The following is an 18,650-nucleotide window of genomic DNA, read 5'->3' as shown; positions in this document are numbered from 1 at the left end:
GGTACAGAGTCAATGTGGAGGCTATATACAGGGGGTACCGGTACAGAGTCAATGTGGAGGCTATATACAGGGGGTACCGGTACAGAATCAATGTGGGGGCTATATACAGGGGTACCGGTACAGAGTCAATGTGGAGGCTATATACAGGGTGTTACGGTACAGAGTCAATGTGGAGGCTATATACAGGGGGTACCGGTACAGAGTCAATGTGGAGGCTATATATAGGGGGTACCGGTACAAAGTCAATGTGGGGGCTATATACAGGGGGTACCAGTACAGAGTCAATGTGGAGGCTATATACAGGGGGTACCGGTACAGAGTCAATGTGGAGGCTATATACAGGGGGTACCGGTACAGAATCAATGTGGGGGCTATATACAGGGGGTACCGGTACAGAGTCAATGTGGAGGCTAGATACAGGGGGTACTGGTACAGAGTCAATGTGGAGGCTATATACAGGGGGTACCGGTACAGAGTCAATGTGAAGGCTATATACAGGGTGTTACGGTACAGAGTCAATGTGGAGGCTATATACAGGGGGTACCGGTACAGAGTCAATGTGGAGGCTATATACAGGGGGTACTGGTACAGAGTCAATGTGAAGGCTATATACAGGGTGTTACGGTACAGAGTCAATGTGGAGGCTATATACAGGGGGTACTGGTACAGAGTCAATGTGGAGGCTATATACAGGGGGTACCGGTACAGAGTCAATGTGGAGGCTATATACAGGGTGTTACGGTACAGAGTCAATGTGGAGGCTATATACAGGGGGTACCGGTACAGAGTCAATGTGGAGGCTATATACAGGGTGTTACAGTACAGAGTCGATGTTCATCATTAAAACCACTCGGCTTACGCGTGTTTTTAATGATGCAACGGCCAACAATGTACTATGCATTATTAACTGAAATGCCACGCGGTACTAACGGCGCCTGAGCTTTACTCGGATCAACGCACCATTTAAAATAGTTTCCTCTGGCTGCACATATTGACACGGCTGGTTGCTGGTACTTACACGACAACGCAGTAAAACCGATCTGACACGTCATGGGTCCAGTTAGACAGTAGTAAAATAGAACTCATTGATTTGACATCAAACGTATTTCAATCTGATTGTAATAGGCCTGTAGCCTACTGTTTATATTTTAATGCAGTCGTTTTCTTTTTTCAGTTGAATCGTCTTTTTATTATGGGGTTTGTTTGACTCAATTACGAAGACATTGGCAACTTTATTCTGGAGTTAAATTACAATGTTACTCGTGAGGGTTTTGGGTAACGGCTCTGAGATTTAACGAAGGTTCTAACGATTTTAAATTGGCGTTAAGATAATTTTGGGGAAGCCCTGGTTAATATTAGTGCACAGTGTAGGGAATAGGCAGCCATCTGTAAACAGTTGGGACTGCAGCCATGTTATCACTGCCCTATGGACATACTAGGTGGTCGTACAGCTTGTGTATTGAAACTCTCTTTCCCCCCCCCCCCCGTCTCTGACCACCAGGTTGATGACAACAAGAAGCTGGGCGAGTGGGTTGGTCTGTGCAAGATCGACCGGGAGGGAAAACCCCGTAAGGTGGTGGGCTGCAGCTGTGTTGTGATCAAGGTATAAACCCACTGCTCTGGAAACACCTCGGAGGGAAAGCTGCAGGATTGGTGTGAATCCACTGTGACGTCATAAACAGGCCATTGGGGAGTTGGACTGCTCTTTGTGACGTCATAAACAGGCCATCGAGGAGTTGGACTGCTCTTTGTGACGTCATAAACAGGCTAGTGAGGAGTTGGACTGCTCGGACGCACAAACAGGCTAGTGAGGAGTTGCTGCTCTTTGTGACGTCATAAACAGGCTAGTGAGGAGTTGGACTGCTCGTGTGACGTCATAAACAGGCTAGTGAGGAGTTGGACTGCTCTTTGTGACGTCATAAACAGGCTAGTGAGGAGTTGGACTGCTCTTTGTGACGTCATAAACAGGCTAGTGAGGAGTTGGACTGCTCCTTGTGACGTCATAAACGGGCTAGTGAGGAGTTGGACTGCTCTTTGTGACGTCATAAACAGGCTAGTGAGGAGTTGGACTGCTCTTTGTGACGTCATAAACAGGCTAGTGAGGAGTTGGACTGCTCTTTGTGACGTCATAAACAGGCTAGTGAGGAGTTGGGACTGCTCCTTGTGATGTCATAAACGGGCTAGTGAGGAGTTGGACTGCTCCTTGTGACGTCATAAACAGGCTAGTGAGGAGTTGGACTGCTCTTTGTGACGCCATAAACAGGCTAGTGAGGAGTTGGACTGCTCCTTGTGATGTCATAAACAGGCTAGTGAGGAGTTGGACTGCTCTTTGTGACGTCATAAACAGGCTAGTGAGGAGTTGGACTGCTCTTTGTGACGTCATAAACAGGCTAGTGAGGAGTTATAGACCTACAGTCAGTGTCCATATTTCAGTTTCCATTTAACCCATCTAAACAGCAGGCTACAGTTCCCTTGACGTGCCACAAGGCCTATTTTGAAATCCCATCTTGTGACTGGAATTTGTATAGCGCCTCACAATCACCACACAACACAGCCGGCACTGCTGACTCACAATCACTACACAACACAGCCGGCAGTTAAACCCTAACGTTTAGGTTTATGCACCTGAACTAGATCCCCTCAAATAATGAGACCTCAATGTAGCCTATAGATATAATTAAAAAATGTATGGATTTTTAAAAGGTATTGTTTCTCTTTATTCAACCCGCCTGCCCTTCAGCCACACATATTAAACCCGTCTGGACTGCGGGTTGTGAGGGTGAGGGGGCGACCCGGGCGTCAGTAGTGGGCCAGGCGAGTGCAGCTGCTGTGCTGTCAGTGCCATGCAGCTGCTTGTCCTATACAGCTGGTCAGAGTGTCTGCCAGGGTACGAGCTCCTACACCTCGCTGTGGTGTCTGGGGTCCCAATTAATGGCTACATGTACCTTTATTAGACTGAATCAACCTTTAACATACTGACTAGGGTGTACAACTCTACCGGTAACATACTGACCACGGTGTACAACTCTACCGGTAACATACTGACTAGGGTGTACAACTCTACCGGTAACATACTGACTAGGTGTGGACAACTCTACCGGTAACATACTGACCACGGTGTACAACTCTACCGGTAACATACTGACCACGGTGTACAACTCTACCGGTAACATACTGACTAGGGTGGACAACTCTACCGGTGACATACTGACCACGGTGTACAACTCTACCGGTAACATACTGACCACGGTGTACAACTCTACCGGTAACATACTGACCACGGTGTACAACTCTACCGGTAACATACTGACCACGGTGTACAACTCTACCGGTAACATACTGACCACGGTGTACAACTCTACCGGTAACATACTGACTAGGGTGTACAACTCTACCGGTAACATACTGACCACGGTGTACAACTCTACCGGTAACATACTGACCACGGTGTACAACTCTACCGGTAACATACTGACTAGGGTGTACAACTCTACCGGTAACATACTGACTAGGGTGTACAACTCTACCGGTAACATACTGACTAGGGTGTACAACTCTACCGGTAACATACTGACCACGGTGTACAACTCTACCGGTAACATACTGACCACGGTGTACAACTCTACCGGTAACATACTGACTAGGGTGTACAACTCTACCGGTAACATACTGACTAGGGTGAACAAACTCATACTGACGGTAACATACTGACTAGGGTGTACAACTCTACCGGTAACATGCCACGTGACACCACTGTAACATACTGACCAGGTGTACAACTCTACCGGTAACATGCTTACCACGGTGTACAACTCTACCGGTAACATACTGACTAGGTGTACAACTCTACCGTAACATACTGACCACTTGTGGACAACTCTACCGTAACATACTGACCACGTGTACAACTCTACCGCAACATACTGACTAGGTGTACAACTCTAACGGTAACATACTGACCACTGTACAACTCTACCTGGTAACATAATTTGACCACTGTGCATAACTCACCGGTAACATACTGACCACGGTGGACAACTCTACCGGTAACATACTGACTAGGGTGTACAACTCTACCGGTAACATACTGACCACGGTGTACAACTCTACCGGTAACATACTGACCACGGTGTACAACTCTACCGGTAACATACTGACTAGGGTGTACAACTCTACCGGTAACATACTGACCACGGTGTACAACTCTACCGGTAACATACTGACCACGGTGTACAACTCTACCGGTAACATACTGACCACGGTGTACAACTCTACCGGTAACATACTGACCACGGTGTACAACTCTACCGGTAACATACTGACCACGGTGTACAACTCTACCGGTAACATACTGACTAGGGTGTACAACTCTACCGGTAACATACTGACCACGGTGTACAACTCTACCGGTAACATACTGACCACGGTGTACAACTCTACCGGTAACATACTGACCACGGTGTACAACTCTACCGGTAACATACTGACTAGGGTGTACAACTCTACCGGTAACATACTGACTAGGGTGTACAACTCTACCGGTAACATACTGACCACGGTGTACAACTCTACCGGTAACATACTGACCACGGTGTACAACTCTACCGGTAACATACTGACCACGGTGTACAACTCTACCGGTAACATACTGACTAGGGTGTACAACTCTACCGGTAACATACTGACTAGGGTGTACAACTCTACCGATAACATACTGACCACGGTGTACAACTCTACCGGTAACATACTGACCACGGTGTACAACTCTACCGGTAACATACTGACCACGGTGAACAACTCTACCGGTAACATACTGACCACGGTGTACAACTCTACCGGTAACATACTGACCACGGTGTACAACTCTACCGGTAACATACTGACTAGGGTGTACAACTCTACCGTAACATACTGACTACGGTGTACAACTCTACCGGTAACATACTGACCACGGTGTACAACTCTACCGGTAACATACTGACCACGGTGTACAACTCTACCGGTAACATACTGACCACGGTGTACAACTCTACCGGTAACATACTGACTAGGGTGTACAACTCTACCGGTAACATACTGACTAGGGTGTACAACTCTACCGGTAACATACTGACCACGGTGTACAACTCTACCGGTAACATACTGACCACGATGTACAACTCTACCGGTAACATACTGACCACGGTGAACAACTCTACCGGTAACATACTGACCACGGTGTACAACTCTACCGGTAACATACTGACCACGGTGTACAACTCTACCGGTAACATACTGACCACGGTGTACAACTCTACCGGTAACATACTGACCACGATGTACAACTCTACCGGTAACATACTGACCACGGTGTACAACTCTACCGGTAACATACTGACCACGGTGTACAACTCTACCGGTAACATACTGACTAGGGTGTACAACTCTACCGGTAACATACTGACCACGGTGTACAACTCTACCGGTAACATACTGACTAGGGTGTACAACTCTACCGGTAACATACTGACCACGGTGTACAACTCTACCGGTAACATACTGACTAGGGTGTACAACTCTACCGGTAACATACTGACCACGGTGTACAACTCTACCGGTAACATACTGACTAGGGTGTACAACTCTACCGGTAACATACTGACTAGGGTGTACAACTCTACCGGTAACATACTGACCACGGTGTACAACTCTACCGGTAACATACTGACTAGGGTGTACAACTCTACCGGTAACATACTGACTAGGGTGTACAACTCTACCGGTAACATACTGACCACGGTGTACAACTCTTACCGGTAACATACTGACCACGGTGTACAACTCTACCGGTAACATACTGACCACGGGTGTACAACTCTACCGGTAACATACTGACCACGGTGTACAACTCTACCGGTAACATACTGACTACGGTGTACAACTCTACCGGTAACATACTGACTAGGGTGTACAACTCTACCGGTAACATACTGACCACGGTGTACAACTCTACCGGTAACATACTGACCACGGTGTACAACTCTACCGGTAACATACTGACCACGGTGTACAACTCTACCGGTAACATACTGACCACGGTGTACAACTCTACCGGTAACATACTGACTAGGGTGTACAACTCTACCGGTAACATACTGACCACGGTGTACAACTCTACCGGTAACATACTGACCACGGTGGACAACTCTACCGGTAACATACTGACCACGGTGTACAACTCTACCGGTAACATACTGACCACGGTGTACAACTCTACCGGTAACATACTGACTAGGGTGTACAACTCTACCGGTAACATACTGACCACGGTGTACAACTCTACCGGTAACATACTGACCACGGTGGACAACTCTACCGGTAACATACTGACCACGGTGGACAACTCTACCGGTAACATACTGACCACGGTGGACAACTCTACCGGTAACATACTGACCACGGTGGACAACTCTACCGGTAACATACTGACCAGCGGTGTACAACTCTACCGGTAACATACTGACCACGGTGTACAACTCTACCGGTAACATACTGACTAGGGTGTACAACTCTACCGGTAACATACTGACTACGGTGTACAACTCTACCGGTAACATACTGACCACGGTGTGCAACTCTACCGATAACATACTGGCCACGGTGTACAACATACTGACCACAGTGGATAACATACTGACTAGGGTTGAAGGGCAGGAATGTGGTAACTGAAAATTGCCGGGATTTACTGCCCAAAACCACTCCCCTTTTCCTGGGATAACTGAAAACCCAGTCAAATATTGATATGAACCGCGTGGTGTGAAATGGGACTGTTAAATGATAAGGAGTGTCTAAATCTGGGCTTCTCTACGGCCTGATGAATCATCAAATCAAGGTTGGGGACAGACAGCACATCTCCGTGTGGAGTGCAGTTCACAATGGAACATTTTGTAAAATACTGGGAAATTCATGCAATCCCAATACTGACCACAATGTATGTACATATTCTCTGTTCCAAATTGGACCATTACTCCCTGTGTAGTGCACTACTTACAGTATTACAGTATTAAGTTCACTATACACAGTGTCATTTGGGACACTTCTCAGTTTGTTCTAAACCTTGAAGTGTCCTGTAGCTAGTATCCTGTGTAACTGTCCCCCCCCCATGCTGTCTAACACTGTCCCGTCCCTCTACAGGACTATGGCAAGGAGTCTCAGGCTAAGGACGTGATTGAGGAATACTTCAAGGCCAAGAAATGAGGTGTCATTTTCAATAAAAGCTGAAATGAAGTTTCTGTCTGTGGAGAGTTAATTATTAAGTGCGACCTGGGAGAGAGAGAGAGCTTTATTTAAAGGTACAGTCTGCTACAACCACTTGGGTGACTAAGCTGAAAACATTTCAGACCGTTCTGTTAAAACAACTAGAGCCTACGTTACACGTCACAGACCGTTCTGTTAAAACAACTAGAGCCTACGTACACGTTACAGACCGTTCTGTTAAAACAACTAGAGCCTACGTACACGTTACAGACCGTTCTGTTAAAACAACTAGAGCCTACGTACACGTTACAGAGATTCTAATCTTAATTGGCACATTTCAAACTGTCCTTTTGTGAGGGAACTAGTTCTGTACAATGGTGGGGTCGATAAACTTAATCTTTAGGTTGGGAACACTTTTGTCTTCCTAATAAGATTACAACGACGATTGGATTACACTAACGTTACTGCGTGGTTGTAGCAGGTTTAACTCGTTAGTTCTATTAGTTATGGTGTCTACGATGTTGCTTTAGAAAATCTGGTGACATCTGTTATCTAACTACAGTGATTATAGGCTGTGGAGTGGATCTGTGTTGGAAATGATTTCTGGTCACCGACAGCTGATGTGTTGCGCATTGACGTCCACAAGCGACTGGAAGAAGAAGTGAAAGGAGGGGAGACGCGAGAAGGAATACGAAACGTGGCTGCTATGAAAGTGAACTGTGTTTACGTGTGATCAGGGTGTAATTCATTCCACCGATTCTGTTAAAAAAATGTTTCTTACGCGGAGCAAAACGGGAATGAACACACCTGGATTTGTTCGTTAACTTGTTTTGCAATCTGTTGGACTGATGATGACACCCTATATCAGCCAGAGTGTGCAAGGTGGCACATGGGCATGAAAGTGACTATTCATATACCATCTCAAATTTCTCTACCTGTGTGTACCTACGCAGGAAACTTTCATTCATTGGTTAGGTTTTAGCAACCTCATACTGCTGTTATAGTAATAAGGCTTTGCTCATGATGGGGGGTCGTCGTCGTCCATGGTAACCACCACTGCTCTGGTATGTCTGAAGAAAGGACGCAATCCAACACTTTTACGTTTGGAATTCATGTGCAGTGCCTTCAAAGTTTGCTAAAGTAACTTGGGGCGGCAGGGTAGCCTAGTGGTTAGAGCATTGGACTAGTAACCAGAAGGTTGCAAGTTCAAATCCCCGAGCTGACAAGGTACAAAATCTGTCGTTCTGCCCCTGAACAGGCAGTTAACCCACTGTTCCTAGGCCGTCATTGAAAATAAGAATTTGTTTCTTAACTGACTTGCCTAGTTAAATAAAGGTAAAATAAAAAAGTGTTCACACCCCTTGACTTATTCCACATTTATGTCACAGCCTGAATTCAAAATGGATTAAATAGATATGTGTAGATGTTCTGACTTAACACCCCATATTGACAGTGACGATTGTTTAAAAAAAAAATGGAACGCAGAAATATGTCATTTTATATAAGTATTCACACCCTTGAATCAATACTTTGTAGGTGCACCTTCGCAGCGATTTTACAAGGCTTTCTGGGTAAATCTCTAAGCGCTTTCTACACCTGGATTGCCCTGATTCGTTTTCGGAGATTCTTCCCAGGTCGGTCGCTCTGGATAAGAGCGTCTGCTAAAATGACTTAAATGTAAATGTAAATGTTAAATTGATAATTGCTAGGCTAACATGTTCAGGTCTTGCCAGTTATTTAGCCGTCGTCCATTTTATATGCAGATAGTCTTAAATACAGCTTATTTTAACTTGGTTGTATTCAGCAGCTTTCACAACAAAGCTTTTCTTAGTCTCCAACAAGCTTCTGCCCATTCTGAACACCTCCAAAACAAAGGTCATGAGGTTTGGTAAGAAGAATGCCCCTCTCCCCACCGGTGTGATTACTACCTCTGAGGGTTTAAAGCTTGAGGTAGTCACCTCATACAAGTACTTGGGAGTATGGCTAGACGGTACACTGTCCTTCTCTCAGCACATATCAAAGCTGCAGGCTAAAGTTACATTTAGACTTGGTTTCCTCTATTGTAATCGCTCCTCTTTCACCCCAGCTGCCAAACTAACCCTGATTCAGATGACCGTCCTAGCCATAAGGTATGCAAACACACATTTGGACAAGCCAGTTTCATTTTTGGAATAAGGTGCTGTGGACTGATGAAACAAAGATTGAGTTATTTGGTCATAACAAGGACGTTATGCATGGCGGCAAAGAACACAGCGTTCCAGAAAAACACTTGCTAACACTTGCTACCCAGTAGAATGGGGGTCCCATCATGCTGTGGGGCTGTGTGGCCAGTGCCGGTACTGGGGATCTTGTTAAGGTTGAGGGTCGCATGGATTCCACTCAATATCAGCAGGTTCTTGGGAATAATGTTGAAGAAGCAGTCACAAAGTTGAAGTTACGCGGGGCTGGATATTTCAACAAGACAACGACCCAAAACACTGCTCAAAATCTACCCGGACATTTATGGAACAAGTACAATGATCTGGAATGGCCAGACCTGAATATTATTGATTGGCCACCCCAGTCCCCAGACCTGAATATCATTGAATGGCCATCCCAGTCCCCAGACCTGAATATTATTGAATGGCCATCCCAGTCCCCAGACCTGAATATTATTGAATGGCCATCCCAGTCCCCAGACCTGAATATCATTGAATGGCCATCCCAGTCCCCAGACCTGAATATCATTGAATGGCCATCCCAGTCCCCAGACCTGAATATCATTGAATGGCCATCCCAGACCTGAATATCATTGAATGGCCATCCCAGTACCCAGACCTGAATATTATTGAATGGCCATCCCAGTCCCCAGACCTGAATATTATTGAATGGCCATCCCAGTCCCCAGACCTGAATATTATTGAATGGCCATCCCAGTCCCCAGACCTGAATATTATTGAATGGCCATCCCAGTCCCCAGACCTGAATATTATTGAATGGCCATCCCAGTCCCCAGACCTGAATATTATTGAATGTCCATCCCAGTCCCCAGACCTGAATATTATTGAATGGCCATCCCAGTCCCCAGACCTGAATATTATTGAATGGCCATCCCAGCCCCAGACCTGAATATTATTGAATGTCCATCCCAGTCCCCAGACCTGAATATCATTGAATGTCCATCCCAGTCCCCAGACCTGAATATCATTGAATGGCCATCCCAGTCCCCAGACCTGAATATTATTGAATGGCCATCCCAGTCCCAGACCTGAATATTATTGAATGGCCATCCCAGTCCCCAGACCTGAATATCATTGAATGGCCATCCCAGTCCCCAGACCTGAATATCATTGAATGGCCATCCCAGTCCCCAGACCTGAATATCATTGAATGGCCATCCCAGACCTGAATATCATTGAATGGCCATCCCAGTACCCAGACCTGAATATTATTGAATGGCCATCCCAGTCCCCAGACCTGAATATTATTGAATGGCCATCCCAGTCCCCAGACCTGAATATTATTGAATGGCCATCCCAGTCCCCAGACCTGAATATTATTGAATGGCCATCCCAGTCCCCAGACCTGAATATTATTGAATGGCCATCCCAGCCCCAGACCTGAATATTATTGAATGTCCATCCCAGTCCCCAGACCTGAATATCATTGAATGTCCATCCCAGTCCCCAGACCTGAATATCATTGAATGTCCATCCCAGTCCCCAGACCTGAATATCATCGAGATCTGTGGGATGATTTGAAGCGGGCTGTCCATGCTCGGCAACCATCAAACCTAACTGAACTGGAGATGTTTTGTAAGGAGGAATGGTCCAAAATACCTTCATCCAGAATCCAGACACTCATTAGTAGCTATGGGAAATGTCTAGAGACTGTGATTTTAGCAAAAGGAGGCTCTACTAAATATTGCTGAGATTTTCTATTGGGGTGCCCAAATTTATGCACCTGTCTAATTTAGTTTTGATGCATATTGCACATTTTCTGTTTAATCCAATAAACCTCATTTCACTTAAATATTACTGTCAGTTAGTTGATAGATCAAAATGAAATTGCTGATCCAAACACCCAATTATTTATAAATGGAAATTGTCAGGGGTGCCCAAACTTTTTCATAGGACTGTAAAGATGAGTCCTCTATTTCTGTGGTTGTGCCTGGCCCAGCGACATGTGACTTCCGTGAATCTGATTGGTCAAGCACTCCGATGTGAAAGACAGAGAAATTGTACACACAGGAGAGGCTCATGGCAGCCGCCTGTCTCCATGGGCAACCTACCGCCTGTCTCCATGGGCAACCTACCGCATTTCTCCATGGGCAACCTACCGCCTTTCTCCATAGGCAACCTCGCCTGTCTCCATGGGCAACCTACCGCCTTTCTCCATAGGCAACCTACCGCCTTTCTCCATGGGCAACCTACCGCCTTTCTCCATGGGCAACCTACCGCCTTTCTCCATGGGCAACCTACCGCCTTTCTCCATAGGCAACCTACCGCCTTTCTCCATGGGCAACCTACCGCCTTTCTCCATGGGCAACCTACCGCCCTTTCTCCATGGGCAACCTACCGCCTTTCTCCATGGGCAACCTACCGCCTTTCTCCATAGGCAACCTACCGCCTGTCTCCATGGGCAACCTACCGCCTTTCTCCATGGGCAACCTACCGCCTTTCTCCATGGGCAACCTACCGCCTTTCTCCATAGGCAACCTACCGCCTGTCTCCATGGGCAACCTACCGCCTTTCTCCATGGGCAACCTACCGCCTTTCTCCATGGGCAACCTACCAGCCTTTCTCCATAGGCAACCTACCGCCTTTCTCCATGGGCAACCTACCGCCTTTCTCCATGGGCAACCTACCGCTTGTCTCCATAGGCAACCTACCGCTTGTCTCCATAGGCAACCTACCGTCTGTCTCCATAGGCAACCTACCGCTTGTCTCCATAGGCAACCTACCGTCTGTCTCCATATGCAACCTACCGCATGTCTCCATAGGCAACCTACCGCTTGTCTCCATAGGCAACCTACCGTCTGTCTCCATATGCAACCTACCGCATGTCTCCATAGGCAACCTACCCGGAGAGCAGAGCCTAAACTGGGAGAGATTGTAATCTCTGGCAACTCTACCGACCAGTCAGGTTAGTCATTGCAAGCACATGTTTCTCTAATTCACCCCCACCCACCCCACTCTCTCTCCTCTGTGACTGACAACAGTAAAATGTCTGCTTGGAGGTGGTGCTCTAGCGCTCTCTTTTGGTTGAATAGTGAATTACAGGTGTGATCACGTTCCCGGTTCATATTCACCCTATGTCTACCAGCAGGGGGCGCTCTTAGGCAGAGCACTGCTTCATAGCGATGGCGAGGCCCCATCCAGAAACCAGCCTTTCCCCATGGCCCACACACTTGTCTACATCTGAGAGGATTGATCTGAATCAGAAGGGAATGTAGTCTAACTGGGGCCATCTGCTATTAGTATATCCAGTTTTTGATTTTGAAATGAATGATTCTTGAAGAATATAGTTTATAAATGAGTGTTGTTTTACTCCATTGTTTACAAACAAGGTAATTATAAACAAACACTGTATAACTTCAGAACATGGTTAAAAGTATAATTTCGATTTCTTAGATGGTCAGTCCTTGTTACATTTATCCAGCCCCATCCCGCCGCTGTTTAGCTTTTTAAAAATGTGATGTTTGCTAATTGAAATGCTGAATTTCTACTGAAGTAGGCCACTACAGAATAGATAAAAATATGGGATGATTATTTGTCTCTCTCCCAAATATTCTCAAACAAGTTCTCACAAAAGAGAGAGAAAATGGGAGAAGGAGGGGAGGAGAGGAACGAGGGTAGGCCTACGAGCGACCGACCATACACGCGCCGAACAACTCTAATTAAATTAGATGATTCTTTCTCTTTTTCCCCCATCCCGATTGGGCAGCGCTCCAACAACTATTAGCCAGAGCAGCCTGCTCAGCGCATGGGAATCCCCAACTCTTGCCCCGTTATCTCACTAATGACCTACCCACCTCCTCTCTCCCTCATCCCCCTCTCCTCCCTATACCCCACTCCCTCCATCTCTCTCTCAGGCGGCCAGTTTGATTTTCTTCCCGGTGGGGTGACGGTGAGAGGGGAGAGCAGGGGAGAGGGTGTGCCACAGCGCTGCTGATGTATTGGGTCGGAAGGATGCTTTCATGGGGCTCGGTGCCAAATGGCCACATAATGAAAGTTTGCCAGATCGAATCCCTGAGCTGACAAGGTACAAATCTGTTGTTCTGCCCCTGAACAGACAGTTAACCCACTGTTCCTAGGCCGTCATTGTAAATAAGAATTTGTTCTTAACTGACTTGCCTAGTTAAATTAAGGTAAAAAAAAATGGGAGTGAGAGGGGGAAGTAATTGCTGTATTTACGGATGTACTGTAATTGAACCCCACAGTACCTTACCATATCTTTGGAGCCCCAAAACCTGTTGACCACGAGTGGATGCATGGTGTTGTTTCTGGCTCATTTACATATTTTGAGGCAGGCCTTGTAAAAGGCCTATTTGTTGCACACGTGTGTGAGAATGCTGTACCAATTGAACTGCTATGTGATTATAGTGCCCCATTAATGTAAAATGTATAGGGGACAGATTGGAGTGGCAGCCATGTTTTTTTCCTTCCCATTTGGGAAGCCTTTGTCCAGTTTGGAAGCCTTTGTTAAGGCCTCTAGAATTGGACGTGATATAAAACACCATCTATTCATTAATATGCTGTAATGTGTAAACACTTTAGCTAGCAGCCACCTGCTTTCACCAATCTCTTGTAATTACAGTAAAATACTGTGAAATACAAAACCTCTCCCCTCAGAATTTAGTCATCCATTCATTAATTAGGATTACAGTAGCGTTTACTTTTTTTCAAGTGTAATACAGTATTTTTTTGATGGTGTTGTACTGTGTGTCATTACACAGGACTTGTTTTGATACTGTAATTAGATTACAGATGATTTAGTAAACAGTTAGCCTATGGTTACTGATCTACTTTCAGAACGGTGAGAAAATACCCATAATGAAATATGATACATGGCCTCACTAAATTGAAACAAATAATGAAAACATTTACGAAAATACATGTTTTTATGGGCCATATAGGAGTATGAATTATTGTCTTCCTAATTCTGTGTTAGTAGCGTCTTCCGTACAGACTATAACGTGATATAGGCTACATTTCTCTTCTTGATTTTTGTTTTGTTACAGGGACATTTTGCAGGGAAAACGAAATGATTTTTAATGGATAAAAGCACAAACGAACACTGTTTATATTCTATTCTAGTATGTAAGACCATGGGCCTATTTATAAAACGGATAAGATAAATGATGACTTTATTCCCCGTCTCTGTGATCAGTACAGTCCATTAATTGATGAGCCTACGTCTCCTCTCCTTAGTCTAAAGTCAGTCCCAGCGGGGCTGTGTGAGGGTCATCCCGCCAGTGGATCGTTACAATAACACGGCTATAATGGATGGATGGAGGCGCTTGTTATTACACCACGGTCCGCTCTCCACTCCTCTGCTGTGCTCTCCACAACACAGGCAGGAATTCTCTGATGGACAACGGGTTCGCAGCTCAGGACAGTTTGTGTGTGTGTGTGTGTGTTTCACAGTGATTTGGACTTTCCCGGCCCGGGTATAGCTTGCTTCTCTCCCTTCCTCCAAAGAGCCAAAGCCAGCTGCATAAATATCTGTCTGTCGTGTGTAAACAGTGCGGTCATAACCCGCGTGAATTAAACAAGGCGTCTGGAGCGGGATTAAGCGCTGTGCGCACATTTACCACTTTCAAGACGGCTGTTAAACAATGAACTTCAAACCGACATACCTCTCTGCTAAGGCCATTCATTAACGTCAAAACGAAGATTTTTATTTATTCCTTATTATCCCTTATTTCGTTACCAAATGATCATTTATTCGAATTGATAGCAGTTTGTTGATCTAATGTCAAGCATATCGAGAAAGTATCAATTGTTTACTTTTGGAGATAAAAAACCCGGAATAGGTTCCGTCTCGCCGCGCACGTTTCTATATTCTCTCCTCTGCTCTTTGTGGCTCCTTCCTTTTGAGAGAAAGGTCGGGGTAACTACGGGTTAGTTTGATCAGAGGGAGAAAACCCTATAGCCAACAATAACAACTAAATGTATCCTGTATAATTTTGTATTCTTAGTAGTCCAACACACATTGAGAGAATTTATACGATAAAATGAATACATTTTATTTAGTCCTAAATACAATCAGGCGTTTACAATAACGGACACATTTTCATGTGCGCTTCCAAATCGGTGACTGACAACTTCGCCTGTAAAAAGAAGTTATATATACACACACACACACACACACACACACTTGTATGACAACATTTTTATACAATGCATTTTAAAAGTATAAAACCGAATACAAAACTTTAGCACAACCTGTCCTCGAACCAGCAAAGACAACATGTAAACTATTTAAATAGGCGTATAAAATCCGTTTCTCTGTAGGGTGAACCCGCAAGAGAGTGCGCACTCTCCCGGTTATTCCCACTCAATATTTGGTTTAGGAGATATGACATGCATGTCTGGTCCACCTGGAAAAGTCCGTTCCCGGTAACGAAAACGTTAATGAACATGTCATGTCCATCCGTTCCATCACGAGGCAGTTGTTCCACACAACCGGGTGGTGTTGAGCATCTCTTTCAAATCGTTCTCGGGTTTCCCGGCGACCATGAAGGGCCACGTCTGGAGAGAGAGAGAGAGAGAGAGAGAGAGAGAGAGGAACAGGAAATCAATTATCAGCTCACCGCGCAATAGAACAACACTATTAGGTTAACAAAACATTTATTAAAACACTAGAAAACACTATTATAACATCAGTAATATTACAGTAAGGTCCAGTATATATAAATATGGATAATGAGGGGAGTTTAATCTGATGTGTGTAAAGGCTGAATTCTGGGGCTACCACTCTTTAATAGACGACTGTCAAGCAGCATAATGTTTCTAAACATCATTATTATACTTGAATATCTAAATAAAACGGAGAGCTTATATTACAATACCTCTTTACATAGCTGTAAACTATGTAAACTGAATAGGCTAAACTAAATAGGCTAAACTAAATAGGCTAAACTGAATAGGCTAAACTAAAAAGGCTAAACTAAAAAGGCTAAACTAAATAGGCTAAACTAAATAGGCTAAACTAAATAGGCTAAATTAAATAGGCTAAACTGAATAGGCTAAACTAAATAGGCTAAACTAAATAGGCTAAACTAAATAGGCTAAACTAAATAGGCTAAATTGAATAGACTAAACTAAAAAGGCTAAACTAAATAGGCTAAATTAAATAGGCTAAACTAAATAGGCTAAACTAAATAGGCTAAATTGAATAGGCTAAACTAAATAGGCTAAACTAAAAAGGCTAAACTAAAAAGGCTAAATAGAATAGGCTAAATAGAATAGGCTAAACTAAAAAGGCTAAACTAAATAGGCTAAACTAAATAGGCTAAATTGAATAGACTAAACTAAAAAGGCTAAACTAAATAGGCTAAACTAAAAAGGCTAAACTAAATAGGCTAAACTGAATAGGCTAAACTGAATAGGCTAAACTAAAAAGGCTAAACTAAATAGGCTAAACTAAATAGGCTAAACTGAATAGGCTAAACTAAATAGGCTAAATTAAATAGGCTAAACTGAATAGGCTAAACTAAATAGGCTAAACTAAATAGGCTAAACTAAATAGGCTAAACTAAATAGGCTAAACTAAATAGGCTAAACTAAATAGGCTAAATTGAATAGGCTAAACTAAATAGGCTAAATTAAATAGGCTAAACTAAATAGGCTAAACTAAATAGGCTAAATTGAATAGGCTAAACTAAAAAGGCTAAACTAAATAGGCTAAATTGAATAGGCTAAACTAAAAAGGCTAAACTAAAAAGGCTAAATAGAATAGGCTAAATAGAATAGGCTAAACTAAAAAGGCTAAACTAAATAGGCTAAATTGAATAGACTAAACTAAAAAGGCTAAACTAAATAGGCTAAACTAAATAGGCTAAACTAAATAGGCTAAACTAAATAGGCTAAACTGAATAGGCTAAACTAAATAGGCTAAACTGAATAGGCTAAACTAAAAAGGCTAAACTAAATAGGCTAAACTAAATAGGCTAAACTGAATAGGCTAAACTAAATAGGCTAAATTAAATAGGCTAAACTGGATAGGCCAGGCGCTAAATAGCATGGAACTCTCCAAAATATACCAGTTGTTTCTGTTTGGATAGGCCCTGTTGTGAAATTATACTGTTGAATGTTTTTGTTGTTGTCAATTATTGTGTGAATTATATTGTCCAGACAATATTGAGTAAACAATCAAATGGTATGTAGCCTTTTGAAACATCAATAAGCCTAAACCTATTAAAATAGCCCCATCCAAACCTCTCCAATCAACCTTAAAGTGACCGTCAGAAACACTTCAACTCATGTCACGTGTTTGATTCATGACCAGAACTTGGACCTCTTTTAATTGTAGGCTTATCAAGGTAGGTAAAGGGTTTTCTCTTATTCTCGGGCTCAGGGTTTTCCCCACTCGCCACTGCGCTGCATTTGCCCATGCTTTGCTTGCTCTTTGGAGCAGGCCGGGTATCAGTAAAGCATTTTGTGACAACTGCTGATGGAAAAGGGACTTCTTGAAAAAAAACGGCTTTGTAAAATGTATTTGAAATGCTGAGGTGTGTTTCTCACCAGGTTGACGGGGTGCTTATAACCGTTCTCGTACTTGTCGTTGGCAAGGATCTGCCGTAGATGGGCGATGTAGCTCGAGGCAAGGCGCAGCGTGTCCAGTTTGGAGAGCTTGGTGTCCGGTGGGACCCACGGTAATGTCATCTTCAACCGGGAGAATAACGACAGCGCGTACATCTCTTCGCTATAAATTGCGTTGGCTGCGTTCACTCTGCACAGGTTTGCCGCACCCCTCGTGGGCCACACTGTTCGCCGCCTTCTTCTTACTGTACGCTGTTTTCCGTGTCTTTCCCGCTGCAGCTTTATCGTTGGCCGAGCCGCCCTCGCAGTTCGAGCTCTCCTCTGTGCTCTCGTTCGACGTACCAGAGTCTTTACCCGGGAGAGCCGAACTGGGATGCCGTCCAAGACCTCGTCGTCGAAGTCGCTAAGCAGCCCAGTGGACATGTTCGGTTGTCGGTTGGGGCGCGTGGCCTCGGCAGAGTGTGGCGCGGGACGGACTAAAGACTGCCGGAGACTGGGGTGAGCGAGGCTCCCGTTGTGTGTCCTCCTCCTCCCCTCCTCCTCGAGACCCAACAGGCTGCTCATGAACCGAGCGGCAGAGGATGTGAAGAAACGGTAAGCAGTCCTCCCATTTATTCTCTGTGGGCAGGGGCGTGACGACCGCGACGGAAGGGGGGCCAAGGGGAG

General features: G+C 44.7%; 1 long non-coding RNA gene and 1 pseudogene across 1 annotated transcript; one reads left to right on the top strand and one right to left on the bottom strand.

Annotated features, from left to right (window-relative positions):
* Window positions 1-806: 806 nt before the first annotated feature.
* On the top strand, window positions 807-7,266 carry LOC135535870 (uncharacterized). The gene is made up of 2 exons (XR_010454899.1): window positions 807-1,603; window positions 7,174-7,266. It is a non-coding gene; the product is annotated as an uncharacterized LOC135535870 (long non-coding RNA).
* An 8,331-nt stretch (window positions 7,267-15,597) lies between these two features.
* On the bottom strand, window positions 15,598-18,407 carry LOC135535871 (transcription factor 21-like; annotated as a pseudogene).
* Window positions 18,408-18,650: the final 243 nt, after the last annotated feature.

This window comes from Oncorhynchus masou, unplaced genomic scaffold, assembly GCF_036934945.1.
Source record: "Oncorhynchus masou masou isolate Uvic2021 unplaced genomic scaffold, UVic_Omas_1.1 unplaced_scaffold_5230, whole genome shotgun sequence".
Lineage (NCBI taxonomy): Eukaryota > Metazoa > Chordata > Actinopteri > Salmoniformes > Salmonidae > Oncorhynchus > Oncorhynchus masou.
The sequence above is the reverse complement of the archived record's forward strand: the minus strand, read 5'-3'. Positions and strand labels throughout refer to the sequence as shown.